Source organism: Thunnus thynnus, chromosome 23 (assembly GCF_963924715.1).
Source record: "Thunnus thynnus chromosome 23, fThuThy2.1, whole genome shotgun sequence".
Lineage (NCBI taxonomy): Eukaryota > Metazoa > Chordata > Actinopteri > Scombriformes > Scombridae > Thunnus > Thunnus thynnus.
Window position 1 is genome coordinate 4,748,898 of NC_089539.1, and position 15,075 is coordinate 4,763,972.

At 39.5% G+C, this 15,075-nt stretch overlaps 1 long non-coding RNA gene across 3 annotated transcripts in view; it reads left to right on the top strand.

Moving 5' to 3' along the window:
- LOC137175505 (uncharacterized) overlaps nucleotides 1-15,075 on the top strand; it is a 38,470-nt gene that overhangs the window by 8,003 nt on the left and 15,392 nt on the right. For all 3 annotated transcript variants that reach the window (XR_010925633.1, XR_010925631.1, XR_010925630.1), the window contains exon 2: nucleotides 12,588-12,664. This is a non-coding gene — a long non-coding RNA (uncharacterized lncRNA). The remainder of the gene's footprint in view (nucleotides 1-12,587; nucleotides 12,665-15,075) is intronic.

A 15,075-nucleotide genomic window follows, 5' to 3' on the forward strand; every position in this document is an offset into this window, starting at 1 on the left:
CAATAAAACTAGCAATAAAACACCTGAGTTCAAGGGGGGGTGTTTTATCTCTTATGTCAATATGTTACATATAGTCTCACTTCAAGGTATATTTCAAACCCTCTTACCCTACTTTTAAGAGTGCTTTTGGTGTCAATTTTATGTATGTGTATGTTATGTATATTTGTTGCTCCTTACTTTATTACTGTATTTTAAGTACTATGACATTATACTTGTTATATTAGAATGGCTTGAGACCATATAGAAAATAATACCAGGAATAGAGTCAAAATAACAAGGACATTGGAAGCTGTGAGTGTATATGTGTGAGTCATCCTGAATGTTCTCTAGGTACAGAGCAGAGGTGCTGTCTAAAACACCTAGCTCTTCACTGAAACCCATGTGACAAATCCAGTAGGAGCTTTGAAACTGATAAACATCAACAGCAGAAACGTTAACCGGATTACCACCAGCCAACAATCGTGAGATGAGTAAGACTGCAGGTGCTAGACCTGGCAACCGCCTCAGCCTCACATACATTATGTCAGTGGTCCTACGTAGCTGAACGCAGAGTGAGGGGCTGATGCTGCAAGGACACCATTATAGATACACGTTTTCATGAATGTAGGTGATGTAGATCCTTATATATGGGATGATGAATCTGATATAATGTTTGTATATAAAATAAAGTTGGGTTTTTTAAAAATATTTGTTTCATACAAATATTTCAAAAAGTTTATGTTTTTAGGAAGAAAAAAAACATGAAATACCAGCTTGGTTGGTTACATCTCTGTCTCTGTCATGGTGTAGCAGGGATGAGTGGACCCAAATGCAAAGACCAGAAAGCAGGGCTGAAGTAAAACGCTTTTATTCGGTGTGAGCATCCAAACAAAAGCTGACGGAACAGAGAGTGCAGGCATACATCCAAACAGAACGGACTTGACAAGACTAAACGGGACAGAACTGACTATGACTTGACTTAACAGAAGATCTAACAAAGAATCAATTGAAAACCAGACCTTAAATACAAACTAAACTAATCAGGGAATGGGGAACAGGTGACTAGACACAGGGCAGGGCAGGCTGGGAGTGATTGGCTGAGGGAAACACAGGGAGCAGGGCAGGGCTGATGAGACTGATACAGGGCAGGTGTGGGGAAGACACAGAGCAGGACAGGGTTAACGAGGTTAATGCAGGGCAGGTGAGAGGAGGAGCACATGAACATAGGAGGAGAAAACACAGGGAAACCAGAAAACAAAAAACACAATACTCTAAGCTAACCAACAAAGGCAGTCCTCTAAGCCTACCACCCAAATCATGACAAGCAAAATCATTTCCAGAAGGACTTGACTCAACAGAAGTGTAATACAGAAAATCCAAGAGAACAAAAACACAAAGAGTCCAAAAACAGAAAGTCCTGGCAGGATGTGACAATCTCAGTCTCTCTCTTCTGTTCCACTGTTATGTCTATCAGTAGACCTCAACAAGGGGAGTCACATCCACCTGCTACATGATGCGCATTTCGCAATTTGGACATCACTCCTGGAGTTGGGGATGTTCCCCAGAGATAAAGCTGTGCTACTGACTCGCACAAAGTGCTCCCAAGGGACTCTCCATAACCTGTTGCTCCCCTTCTCCTTTCCACAAAGTTAGATTGTAAAAAATAGGCAATAAATGAAAATGGGTGTGCTGTCTCTGTGTTATGAGTGTATAAATAAGTAGAGGTCTGTCTGCAATGAGGCGATGAGTAAAGTTTTAGCTCAGTAGTCAGCACAGTCATCTATGATCAGGGAGACTCTACTTTGAGACCCGCTGTGGGGACCTCCTTCATATGGTAGTTTATTCATGAACACTTATTGTAACACTTTAATTTTCTAAAATTAAAAATGTAATAAAAGCAAAAGTAGGATTTTTTAGCCTCTTTCCACTTTTATTCAAATACAAATACAAGTAATTTTGATGCCTCAACAAATACAGATATAAATACAAAACTCAGCCCCTGCACATCCCTAGTAAATATGGGTGTGGTTTCCATTTTTTAAACATTCTGACCTGATGAAGATCCCTGTAGGATCGTTTTTGAGCACAGGAGGCTAAATGTACTGAGATGTAGTTATCTTTATTTGAGATAAACTGTGTTCTCTGTACTTAACATTCCCTCCACAGCAGTAGAGGGAGAAGAGAGTACAGTCAGTAATCTTTCCTCCTGAACACTTTATATCAAGTGCAGAAAATATATTTTCTTTTTTTTTTTTAACTTGAAACTGAACTTATGAGTTATTTCAATTAACTTTGGTTCCGCAAAAGAAACTTTTCTTTGACTGGAGGCTAATATGGGTGTGTGAGGGTGGCGACCCCATCTGAAAGTTCTTTGAAGTAAGCCAGAATATAGGGTCATGCTCAACGAGTGTCACCAGCTGATAATGGGACAGGTGATATTCCTTTTGTTAAGCAGGACCCTGGAGGTCCCCAGTGCTTAATTACATGTGGATTAATAAACTGATAAGCTTAATGAATCCTGACTATCAGAGCAGGTGAAAAGGGGCTAATGGAAGTAATTACCTTGCCTGATCTGTCCGTTGGAGGGCAAGCCGGTCCTGAATCAGACGATAAACTGAGGGATAAAACACACTGTGAGAAATGGAAATAAAATTTGTCATTTGTAAAACATTATCCTCATGGACACATTATAGCTGCATGGCTAAGTGAGCGGTTTATGAGGCACTGAATGTGGACGAGTAATTTGACTTTGAAAACAAGGGTCGTGATTTTTTTTAAAATTTTTTTTTTTTATTGCTGACCCCAGCTTTTTCCCTGAGCAAAAGGTACAGATAACCACTGACACACACACACACACACACAGCAGTATTTATTTGACCTATCTGAGTGTGACTGGTGTTCATTTTGGATCAATAGCAAACCTCCATAGGGGCTGTTTAATTGGGTGGCACGGTTGGTTAACTCAACGTGTCACTCACAACAAAAGTCTACCCTATGAATGTGTGTGTGGGCAGTCCCTGTAGAATTTACCACTGAATCTACTTTCCTTCAGGAATCATGTCCTTCACTGCCCTTCAGTCTAACTGTAATTGAAACACATGGCGGTATAGCTCAGCTGAGCGCTAACAGAAGGACTCGAGGGACTACGCGTCTACCTTCACTGATTGACTGATATTTGAAAGATGTGAGTGGGTGACAGCTTAACACCTTTGACACGAGCAGTGGCTGGTTGAACTAAATGGCTGGAAAGGCACTTGAGTCCCTGAAAAACTGAATCCTGCAGTTTCTCCATACATTATGCATAAAAGAGAAATACTAGCAGTGCATCCAAGCACAGACTCTGAACTGCAAAACATAGTGTAACATAATGTTTAGAGCTGAAACGATTAGCTGAATTGGTTGATCGACAAAACAATAATGGTCAATTGTTTAATTAAATTTTCAAGCATCCTTGTCTTATGTAATGGAAAACTTTGGGTTTTGGACTGTTAGTTGGATAAAACAAGTAATTTGATGACATCACCTTGGGCTTTAGGACATTGTTATGGGCATATTTCACTATTTTCTGACATTTAATAAACCAAACAGTTAATCGAATAATCAAAAAGTAACTAGCAGGGTAAGAAAATAATTATTAGCTGCAGCCCTAATATGCATAATAATAATCTTTTTATTTGATTTTCAAGCCTGAAGCCTGATATTGTAATCCTCTCAGAATGACTATGGCTTCTGTCCACACCCCACACTTGATAAAAAAAGAAAACCCAATCCCAGTTTATTAGTTTCATTAGATCAAATACAGTTTTTGATTTTATTTTATAACTTTTGTAGTGGCCAGCAGAGGCCCAAACGAGCATCATTAAACACGCAAAGTGCTTTACACTCAATCATGAAACAAAAGCTGATGGAGCGTCCGTCTAACGGCAGGTGAATGTTATGGATGGCGGGCCAAATATTGCTGCTGGAGGAAATGAACGGTGAGCTTGGAGGTTGATAAACCGACAGATTGATTACTCTTTGGCATTAAAAGCACACTTGATTCTCAGCCCGTGTCGACACGGCGGAGCGGATGGAGGAGAATTAAACTCAGATGGATATGCATTAAGTACTGAAAGCTACTGAGGTGTGTTAACTCATAGTGTATGTAGGACATGACAGGGGTCATCATCAGTCATCATCTTATAGTTGTCAGGAGTCATTAAGAAAAACACATTTTAGTAAGGTTAGGTATAACACATATACTGTAAATTAGAAGTGAGAGCAACCTGCTGGTATGTCAGTGTTTTGATAGATGACCACAGTTTCACCACTGCTGGAGGACAAACAGTAGAGTCGACATGCTTGGAGAACATGGACCATGTATCAGACCTCCTTCACTTATTCACTGTACAGCTCCGCTTATTAGAGTAGGAAAAAGAAAAATGTAGTAATAACCTTTAGTGAATGATGCTGCTTACTCAAGCTCTAACCCGGCAAAATAATTTTTTCAGCAAAGCAGCCAGACATAGTTCAATTATAAAATCTTTTTTGTATCTGATTTTAGAAGGAAAAATTGCTACCTGACATTAATCCATCAGTGATTTCAAACCACAGATAAGCTTTCTCTGGATCTCTGGATGAGTGTTTTTTCCAGTGCTGGGTATCTCATTTTTGAATGATATTGTTCATCCTCCAGTACCTGCAAAGTCCAACATTCTGTAATGTTATGGCCTTATCATACTGTGCTAGAAGTGCAGATGAAATTGCTCTTTGATAGATTACACTCACATTGGACACCTTCGTTAAGTTGGAGAGACAATGTTGCTGTGTAGAAAGTCAAATGGCCACACTTACAGCGATAAGCCTTCTTTTAGGGCCTTAATAATAGTACAAGTAGCAGTTGTTCCATAATAACCTAGGAAAGCTTTGGTCACATGTGATGTTATCTGGGAGGCACATTTTTTCATTTTTATTGCTGAACTATGACAAATCTACTGTAGAGAGTGAAGTTAGGAGCCTAAAGCGAGATTTCATTTTATTACAACTTGTTTCCTATTTTTGTTGTTTTGGCCATCATTTCTATTCCTAATAACAGTTACTGTGGCAACATCACTCAAGGCCAAAACAGGCCAGACAGTGTAAGAAACAGATGATCAGACAAATTTTAAAGAAACCCTGAGGTTAGCTGAACTTATTTGGAACTTATCTGGATGAGAATGGTAAAATTTTACCCAAACTGTCCGTTGTAAACATCACATCACATGCCTGCTAACCATCTATCTCCAAACAGGTCACTGTTGGCTGTCATTTGGAAACTGCTGTAACTGTTTGGTCTTTGAAAATGTCATGTTTGGGCATTTTGAGCACAACCAAATGGCACTTAGCTCCACTGTAACGAGATGAGTTCATGTCAGAATGCGTAAATCACAGAAACTATCCAGATGGATGGACTGCACTCAAGTTAGGCATGAAATATGTTTTCTGGTTTTTGGTGAAATGCACCTTTAACACACTCTTCAAAAGCACAATCGCTGTCTTCATCTTCTCCGTTTTTACTTCTCAACAACGTTGTCTCCTTTTTCATTTGTTAGCCAGCTCGACACTAATTAGATGTAACCTGCAAGTTGTTGTTGAAGTTTGTGTCGCATAGCAACAACGGTGATGTAAGGCTCCTCGCAGCCTTTGAGCTCAGTGTTTGTAATGACGCTCACAGTTCTTTGTGCTCCAGCAGGAAATAAAGCCTCCGATCAGAGCGCGGCATTATCGGTAAATGAGACCATGCCTCTAAATGATGTCTATGAATTCATTTTTCATTACCAGGAAACAGAAAGAGCGACTCCCTCGCCTCTAATAAGGGCTAAAAAGCAGTGAAAGCAGACGAATAGCTGCTCTGTATCTATCACATCAGATAAGAACCCAGCCGTGCGTCCCTGGCTGTGCTCTGCTCCCCACCAGCAACAATAGATGGCTAAAAGACTGCTAAATTGCCCAGTGATTGCTTTTTCACTCCTCTGTCCTTTTCCATAAATGGGGTGTAAGTCTTCAGTGACACACAGCTCTACCTGACAGCTGTGGTCACTCCTCGGGCTCAGACTGGCTTTTTCTCTACCTCCTTCCTGTTTTCCTGTTTGCTCAGACAGCAGCTGACAGGGAGAGTAAATGCCAGTTGGTCTAATATGTTAAAAGGTCTCTCGTCCTCTGTCTCTCTCTCTCTTTCAAACTCTTATGTCTTTGTTTGCACATTTCTCCTCCTCAGGTTCCACTGGACCATGGTTGTCTATGAAGATTTGCACACTGGGGGGTTATAAAACTAGTGGATTAAAAGTTTTAGAAAATGAATTATCTATATTAAATCTAATTAAACAATTAGACATCTAAAATGTTTACTCATAAAGCTTTGACTAAGGCTGAATATTGAACCTCAGTACATGTTTTGGTACCAATCAAAACATGTATATACTACGAGTGGAGCTGCAACTTCAATAGCAAATCTGCTGGTAATTTTCTCAATTAATCAATTATTTGTCTACACAATGACAGATTGTGAAAAATTTCCCAAAGTCTTCAGATTGTTAGTTTTGTCCGACCAATAGCTGAGTACCTAAAGATATTCCATTTACAAAAGTTTATTTTTTAAAGACCATTATGCTTAAAGGTGCTCTCTCTCTTCCCCAAATTGTATATTTATTACTGTACTCTCTTCTTCTGCATTGTATTCCTGTCTTTGTTCCCCCTCTTCATCTTCATGCACACCCAACCTCACACACATACTGTATACGCACGCACGCACACACCCACACACACACACACACACACACACACATTTACAAGGTCTGACTCAGTGCCAACTGGAAAAGACCCAGATCATCTCAAAGCTTTCTGTGAGACAAAGTTGCCACTCTCAAAGTGATTATGTTTCATTACGGTGGAAATGGGAGAACAGGGTTTCCTGGCGCCTGAAGATCACACACACAGACACAGACACACACACGCGCACACACACACACCCGCAAACACAGCTTTACTCTCATGTTCGACTGCTTGATAGTCTGTTGATGAAAATGCTGAATTTCCTTGGAGAGGATGCTGGTCATTGTTTATTTTATTCTGCTATTTATCTATTCATCATCTCTTTCTATTTGCATTACTCATGCATTGATTTAATTCGTGACTCCTGCGTATTCGTTGTCTTGCAGCATGAATGTGTTCAGTATGAGGATGTAAGCAGCGCTGCCTTGCTGGTCACCGTGACTCAAGGTTTCTTCAGTTTGTGGGAAGTGAGCTGTATCTGATACCAATATGAAAGAACATACATGACATCTGTTTTTTTGTACTTGGCATGAGTCATCTGATTTTCACTGACATTAAGTGGTACAGCACTATCTTTTTTCAGTTATGCGATCAACATAAATAATTTCCTATAAAAGCACAATTCCACAGTGTAGATATAAGGTGTGCTTAAGTGAGACAATTAGGACGGAAAAACACAGCATGTACTGTAACTTGGGCACATGAGGAGACTTCCAGTTAGTTTATGGCTGTTTGGCTGCATTTAAATCACAGCCATCTGAATTATTCACTGTTCCGGGGAGGGAATGTGGGAGGCTTCTCTGCTGTAATTAGCGCTGTTCTTTAACCCAGCATAAGGCTCCAACCACTATCGAGTACATTAGAATTTATCTCTGAGACCGCATCTGGCAATAATCCAGCAGATAATTAAGAGCAGTAAAAATTGATTCTGTGAATTACAGCTCCCACACCTTTAATTCTATTCTAATGGATGTTGCTAAGCTAAGAGCCCCCAAACTGTGATTCACTTGTTAAAAATTGTAGCTTTGCGATTAAAGCGGAGTGTGTAAAGAAACATGAATGTCATTACTCTAGGTGGAACTGCCAGCCACGTTTGTCAGTTACTGTAAAAATTGACTCCAGCAATTCTTCAAATTGCCAAACACACCTGGCAGCTGCTGTTGCAGGCCAGTGGAAGAGTTAGAGCAGAACTGTGACGATGTAGAAAGTATCTTAACCTCTCAACTTCCCAGAGAGTTCTCGTAAGTTAAAATCCGCCTCCACTCAAAAATATACATTTATTATTCCTTCAGTTGGATGTTTGAGCTTCACTGTGCAGAATGATGGACGTGCAGAGTTTGTTTTCACATTCATCTGCTGAACGTAGAAAGTTTCTCTGTTTCTCATTGAAAATCTGAGTTTAACATGTGGACCTACGAGCATGATTTGTGACGTCATAACTACTTTGGAGCCAATCACGGTTCATTATGCAACTTCCACAAGTGTGATGTGGAAACTTGAAGCCTCCAGTGCACAAACGCTGAGGATGGACTGGACAGTGAAGTAGGAGTCATCCTGTTTCCGGCAACTTTTGAAATGAAATACATTTGCTTATTCACTGATTCTTTATTTTTCAGTGAGAGAGATGTCAATTTAATAATTTCTTTATTTTTTAAAGCTACTTTTTTTGGCCTTTTGCCTTTATTTGATCATCAGTGCAGAGAGAGGCAGGAAACACAGGGAGAAAAAGAGAGAGAGGGGTATGACGTTTAACAAAGGTCCAACTGTGGACATTGCAGTTATGTAGTATGCCTGAACCAATAGGCCACTGGGCACCCGATTTAATCATTTCTAACAAGGTAGCTGAACTTCTCTGTGGAAAATTCATGTTGTGTCAAAATGTTGGCACTGCTCAGCAGGTGATATGAATCATAACTTCCAGGGACCGGGAGAGGTGGCTGGCAGTGCTGCCAACTGTGTCTGGAGCAGATGTGTTGTCACAATACAATACAACACTACAACGAATGGTAACCAACATTTGAAGCGACAGTGCCATCACAAAATGACATTTGCTAGTCCATACGAAATAGGTGGGTCCATAGTGACTACTTGCAGGGATAGTTTGTGAACTGCTGTAGCTGGTGAGCTAACCGCTAACTCACTACTCGACCCAGTTGGAATAACACTAGTCAGTGAAGACAGCTCATGCAGCTTCTCTCTATTTTCTCTCCACTGTTCTGTTTACTTCCCCCTGGAATTTTGCTCATGATTGCACACCATTCTGTTCAATAAAAAGTTATTGAAGAAGGTAAATAAAGCTCTCTTAACTAAAAAGCTTGCTAACGGTCGATTAGCAATACAACGGAATGAATTGCAAAATCTACCTCTTTTAAATCCTGCTGTGTTCAGGACTTCACTACTGCATCTGTATTGATCAGAACGACTAATACTTAAAACATTTAAAACAATGGATAACGCTTGTTAGAAAAACAAATATACGATATCCTTCCATTGTATGTGTGCAGACGAGGCCATTCAGAGGGAGCTGGAGTCAGTGGTTAGAAACAAATAGGTGTAGAAGAACATTTCTCAATGTCTGGCAGAAGCAAACTGCAGAAAATTAAAAAGATGAAACATGATTGTAGTAAATTAAAGGATCATAATGCCCGCAGTGGAGCAAACTAAAAAACAAAGAAGTGGTTTGACGGGCTGTATGCCACAAAAGGCTTTATGGAATTGTACCAATGACCTCTGAATGCTGGTGCTCCTTCATCATACCTGTTGTTTTCAGTGTTTGGTCAGTTGATACAAATCCAGTCATACAAAGAAAACTCTATGCTTTTCAAATCTCTCTGAAAGGACAGCGGACTTAAATGACATGCAGGATTAAATAAACGATACTGTTTGAGTCAGTGAACATGTGCCACATACCACTGATTTCACTAAATTTCATTACACACTCAATTACAGATCTGGAGGTTTGGCATGGGGGGGGACGCCAATGCAGGGTTGGATTAACATTCATGTGTGGTCCATCACAGGAGCCTCTGTGACACCTGACAGCTTAATTACCTGCTACTACATCGACTCCATAAAGGCTGAAATTGCGAGGGTAAAAAAAAACAAACATTGAAATGAGTGGACTTAATAATTCAATTCATTCAGTCCTCATGTCGAGCGGAAAATTACCTCAATTCTATTTATTTTCTTATTTATTTTTCTCATGAGGCCATCCATTCATAGCTGCGTCTCATCCTCTGCACACACCTGCGCATACAAACGAGGACCCTCTAGCAGCTCATAACGAAGCAGAGGCCATTCTAGTTATTTATCTTCTCATTTATTTTCACGTGTGGTGGATTTCAAATGTTTCCTGTTAATTACACATCAGCTGAGAGCCAGTAACTGCGAGGAGATAAGCTGAGAATAGACGCTATCAGACACCTTCAGTGTTCTTTCAGTAATTTGGCGCCTGAATGCACCACAGCACAAATAAACAACAAGACCTAGAGACTCTAATGTTTCAGTCCAAATCCATTAAGGGGTTATCTGGCTATATACAGGACATTACTTAAGCTGCAACAGTATCCACATAGACGCTGTTAAATTTTCACAACTGTATCATGCATTGCCTTTATAGGATGAGTAAAATTGTTTTTGAGCCATTTCAATTGTTTTCAGTATCAGTTTTACTCATTAGTACATGCATATTGTACAGATAAATAATGCAAATAAACATTAAACAATAAATACATATGACGGGTGTATATTAAAGCGATCCTTTATGCATCAGTGCTGAGAAAAGACAAAAGAAACAAATACTAAATGTTTACAGAAAAAATCAGCTGCTACAGCAAGAGAATATAATGAGAAAACAACGATAACGATCAAGCATAAAGAGCAGATGTTTGTGTTAAGATGCAAACATGTGTACTGTAAATTCAGATAGAGATTTAAAAAAAATGTGGTGACTCCAGACAGGCATGTAAATCACCAACAATCCACAATATCATGCAATAATTACAGAAGGAACTATCATCCCGTCTCCTCTGAAGTATACAAATACTGACTCACAGAGAGATAGAAATATGTGCAGGGCGTGTTTATGAGCACAACACTGCAAGTACAGCACAGGAATAACAATATGTTCAATAGCACAGCATATTAGTGGGTGTAACACATAGATTTTCCATTAATTATTATCTTATTAGAATGTCATATCCATTCTGTGACTCCAGTGGAGATCACTGCCTTTGTTCCAGTGCACGAAACACAATTTTAAACCATGTTTTAAGTGTGTAGTATAGTGCACGCTGGACAAATGACAACCAGCATGGATACTAAAATTTCTTGGTTTTTGAGTGAGGTGTTGACACTTTTGTCCCACAGTACTTTACACATCAGAAATAAGTGAGCTCAGCTGGAAAAGAGCTAAAGGGAGCATCCAGAAAACCAATATGTGCACGCCTTGTGTCACTTCTTGTGCAAAACAATGAAGTAAATGAAATACTTGCAGTCTTACTGTGGAAATAGTTTGGGCATAAGTAGAGTTATGTCAGCCCACTTCAAAAGTAGTACAGTGTTTTATTGTAACAACTAAGTATATGTATAGTGTATGACACATAAATAGACCATTTAATTGTAGATATCTTGATATGTCATAGAAGGAAAAATACAAATGCAATTGATAACATTAATAATGGCGACACCCTGTTGATTTCTGACAGTTCCAGGCTTTGGTATTGTGCATGATGACACTTCAATAGAACTTGGGGTCATCGTTAATGAAACTTGTTCCAGCTATGACTAGTCAAAATAGGTGCGTATCTATCTACCTATTTTTATTTGCATTTTCAATTTGCACATAAAAAACCTGGGTGGAAACAAACAAATTTGAGGAATTTTTGAAATATTACAAAAAAAGTTTTCATGCTTGGCTATGGTGGAAAATTTGGTGTGCTGATAAAAGCAAAATGTGACAAAGTGGAAAGAAGTATATCATTTTACATGTCTTCTTTCTTATCATGTAGCAGTATCCAGTTCTCAGAATAATACTGTACATCCATAGATGGGAGCTGAGATCATTGTACAGATTTACACGCTCACAAAATGCCTTTTGCCTTTCTCAAAATTAAAACCACGTAGCCATTCTGAGAATTATTAAAATATCAGACTGTAAAACGCCTCAGAGAGTTCACAGGTTTGCTGGCAGCACATGAAGGAGTTTAACTGTGACGACAGGGGGTGGGGGGGGGGTAAAGCTTGTCAACCTACAAATCCACCGTGCTAAATTTAGTTTGCTGATATGAGTGCTGCTCGCAACGCCTGATGCAATGGTGTGCACAGGCTTACCTTAGCTCCACTGGCTCATTAACACGCTGCTGGGTGCAAGCAGCCTATGATCTCTCCCTGTGTAATGACATGGAGGCAGCTGAGCTGGATAAGAGGCTTCAGCTGATCAATGGGAATGTCTGACGTAAAATATTTAATACTCTCCTCTCCCCCTCCTTAACATCATGACTCCATGGCTCAGCGTGCTAGGTGCTTCACTTCTTCGCTACATTGTAAAAGTCTGGGTACCTCAGTATGTTGGAAATTGTCCCGTTTTTCTACTTAATAAGTTGTAAATCTTTCACTGTTTGGTCAGTAAAAGTGATTTTGGCAGTGGTACAGTATGCAAATACTGTGAAAGGGAGAGGAGCTCAGAAGATTCACGTTTGAATTACAGAGCTAGGTAATCATCTGACAGCCGGCACACCCATCTTCATTAACCAGACATCTCCCTGATCATAATGGTCTCATTCTGTCTCTGTCTATTTATTTCTCATCTGTGTTTATAGTCACAGCGATGCCTCGGCCAGCTCCTGCCAGACTCTGCTGCCAGAATGAAAGCAAACCTCTGCATAGAAACCTACAGGTACTATAATGCTTTTCTGCATTTGTAGAATTTGATCCACACTGCTTGAGAAAAAAATTCTTTTCAGGTATTATAAAACATCCTAACATCAAATATTTGAAACTGCATGTTCTTCAACGAGTTGCTATGGACACAGCATTAACCTCTGTGTGTTTGTGTAGAGGACGTTCACAAAAAAGTCTCAAAAATCTGTTCAGAATGTGCCAACCTCCCATTTTTCCCCTTCGGACAATATGGTCAGTGGTGGTTGTGGCCTGTTTAAACCTCAGGGACCGTACTGGACCAGCTGTTATTTTTAAGAGGCCAGTTACATTAACCTTGAAATTAAGGGCTTATTTTAATACTTGTGTGTTAAATACTGAGTGTGTTTCAGGAAATAAATAGGGAGGGAAAACTAAGTCAGGCAGGTCATCTAACAGACATAACATGTAAGATATTACATTGTGTCATTTTACCATCAAACTGTCAAAAGTTCTGATTTGCGGTGCTGTTGCATCGTGGTGTAAAACAACATACCAATTCTTCTTCTTTTTCCTTCCGCTCGACCCGTTAGGGATCATCAGTTTCCATCTCTTCCTGCTCTCTGCATCTTCCTCTGTCGCGTCAACCGCCTGCACGTCTTCCCTCAACATATCCATAAACCTCCTCCTGCCTGGCAGCTCCATCTACATCATCCTTCTCCCAATATAACCAGCATCTGTGCTCCAAACAAAACCAACACAAAACCACTGACAAACTAAAACTAACTAAAACAACAAACCACATTATGACTCAAATAGTAATAATGGAATTACATTCAGACAACAGATATAGAGAAATAATGCACGTCATAGATACATGGAAATTATGTTATTTGTTATTTTTTACAATTATGTCTTTTTTTTTTGGCAACAGAAACAATGTTGAGTCTTAAAAAAAAAAAATCAGAATCTACCTTAAATAACTCATAATGTGTAATATTTGTAGAATACGAACTCCTCGGTTCATTAAAACACCCAAATTAAGAAAAAAAAAACATAACTAAAAAGTACAACTGTGAAAATTCACGTGATTAAATAAAATGCTGTTTAGACAGCAGAAATAAGTTCCAGTATAATCCTCTAAACAACATCAGCACAGCAAGGAGTTAAATATACACAGTGACAGCAGGACATTTAAGCATCACTTAAACCACTAGAGAGCAAAGACAGACGGACAAATGAGAACCATATTTGACTCATGTTTTTAGACGCTGAAGTCCATTCTCCTTTCTTTTATGGAAGCAAAGTGATCAATGTCCACATATTATCCTCTGTACTTGCTGCTGGTGGCAATTTTGTTCAGTTATTGCCAGAATTTATCTTCAACCTCCATCATCTTACAAGCTGATATTATTAACAACACAGGAAAACGATCTAACTCTCCCGTTTTATGTAAATTATTTTAACTTTCTTTGCTTTGGCCTCGCAACTCACTTCACTTCATATTTCCTGCTTTTTAATCAAAGGACGTCAGGTTCACCTAGCTTCCCTTCATTTCGCAGACTCGACAGCACAATACCCTCTTTCACCTCACAGACTGAGTGACATTTACCAGCCGATACAAGCCGGAGAGACGCTGCTTCACTGATTTGAATAAACTCAGTTTAAACTGGGGAAGAGAAATATGGTATGTTTGTGTCAAGTGAGAAAGAAAATAAGTAAATGTTTTACTAAAATGGTAATGAAGACTCTAGACTTTTCACAGCAAGCCACACTGGCCCTCCTTGGACCCAGAACAGCCACAGAACATGGTTTCAGTAGGTATTTTAATTTCCTCCAAAGTGTGGTGACTTTGTAACACATGTACAGTATGTTTGGTGGCATGTTTGCATCAAGGCTATCACACTTCATGATAGTTATATCCAGCCTGTTGTCTGATGTGTCCTTGAGTAATTGTGCTGCTCTGTGGCTGACCTCTGACCTCCATGTGTGGGCTGACAAAAAGAGACTGTCCTTTTTCTTTTGGAGATCAATACTGCATAGATTTAGATAAAAAACATTTTTTTCCACTGGTCCAGCTGTGCAGTATCCATTCTGCTGAGAAAAAACACCCAAAACACTGAGCTGCCCTTATAATTTTCTATCCTCAGTCATCAGTATTTAAACAAATATTATGAAACATGTCCATCTTTAATGTAGCTGAAGAGAACATTTGCATAGCAGTGCCTGCCTCCATCCCTCTTCCTGCAGCTAAATAAAGGATTGAACTGCAGAGGTATGGAGGAGTACACATCAGTATCCCACATACTTACAGGAGTGAAGTGGTGGACAGGATGACTGAAGGGCCGGTTTCCTGTGCGGCGTGGACTCACTTCCTGCTGCAGTTGTTGTTGGAGTGTCTTTACAGTATAATCATCATCTCATCTCTGCTGTTTTGTTTTCTAATTATTA